The 1,555-nt window shown below is 47.8% G+C and overlaps 1 pseudogene; it reads right to left on the reverse strand.

Moving 5' to 3' along the window:
- Positions 1-1,555, reverse strand: part of LOC111966143 (sodium channel protein type 8 subunit alpha-like) — a 125,413-nt pseudogene that overhangs the window by 44,047 nt on the left and 79,811 nt on the right.

Here is a 1,555-nt window from a genome sequence, read left to right on the forward strand (position 1 = left end):
GCGAGAGAGAGAAAGAGAGAGACAGAGAGAAAGAAAAGAAGAGAGAGAGAGAGAAGAGAGAGAGAGAGAGAGAGAGAAAGAGAAAGAAGAGAGAAACAAGAAAAAAAAGAGAGAGAAAGAGAGAGAGACAGAAAGAGAAAGAGAAAGTGAGAGAGAGAGAGAGAGAGAGAGAGAGAGAGAGAGAGAGAGGAGAGAGAGAGAGAGAGAGAGAGAGAGAGAGAGAGAGAGAGAGAGAGAGAGAGAGAGAGAGAGACATTGCTTCATGGAGATGCAATAGGTGAGAGACATAGGTTCCCTACAAATGGATGGACTACAATATGGTTCTAGAATCATTTCAATGTCTCCTTGAGATATGGATATTGGATATTTGTAGGATTGATGTATCCTACACTTTCTGTTAATGAGAATATCATATGTCCTCTCACCCATTGCATAACATGAAGTTATTGTTCATATCCTATTCTATCTATCCTCTCCTCCAAACCCTACCACACCCTGTCAGACTACGTTAGAGGGATACTGTACAGAATATCGAGAAACAATAACGCCCTCTTCAGAGACTGGCTGTGATGCTCCTGCCTGGCCCCTCCCCCTGCCCTCTTCAGAGACTGGACCTGGTGACTGCACTACTCCATGTCTTGTTCTAGGTAGAGAGAGACAGCCCTTAAAAAGACAACCTTCTCCACTCACACACTAGTCGTAGCTGTGTGTGTTTATGTGTGTTTGTGTGTGTGTGTGTGTGTTAACGTTCCACACGGTGACTTACCAGGGCCCCACTACTGAGTAGGATCATAAAGATAATGACGGTTTCGAACCAGTCATGTTCCACAATAAGATAGCATGTCTTTCTCAGGAACCACCAATATTTTCCCCACCCATGAGTGATGGGCACATCGCAGCAAGGATACTTGATAATACAGTCTGTATAGAAGGGGACAGGCACACATAATACGATACCTCAGTCATTTGCTTGTGATTTAAATACATTGTAAGGATTACAAATTGGGCTAACTGACATGCAAGGGAAGGGTGCGGGAGGGCAGTAGAGGGCGGGAGCGTCAGGGCGTGGTGGTTCAGGGCGGGGCAGGGAGCGTCAGGGCGTGGTGGTTCAGGACGGGGCAGGGAGGGACAGGGAGGGACAGGGTGCAGTCCTACCAGGTGTCCAACAGTTTTCTGGGTCTAGGTACTCTTCCACAGCCTCCACCACCACCGCCTCCACCTCCACATCAGGCTTGATGTCTATGGTGCTGCCCTCTGATGAGCTGGTGTCATCCAGCTACACACACAGATACAGACAGACGCAGAGAGAGACAGAGAGTCACACATATACAGACAGAGAGAGAGGGAGAGACGAACACACACAGACAGACACAGAGAGAGTGTGAGAGAGAGAGAGTCACACAGATACAGACAGACACAGAGAGCGTGTGAGAGAGAGAGAGTCACACAGATACAGACAGACACAGAGAGAGTGTGAGAGACAGACACACAGATACACAGAGAGAGTGTGAGAGACAGACACACAGATACAGACAGACACACAGAGAGGGAGGGA

This window comes from Salvelinus sp. IW2-2015, linkage group LG7 (assembly GCF_002910315.2).
Source record: "Salvelinus sp. IW2-2015 linkage group LG7, ASM291031v2, whole genome shotgun sequence".
Taxonomy (NCBI): Eukaryota; Metazoa; Chordata; class Actinopteri; order Salmoniformes; family Salmonidae; genus Salvelinus; species Salvelinus sp. IW2-2015.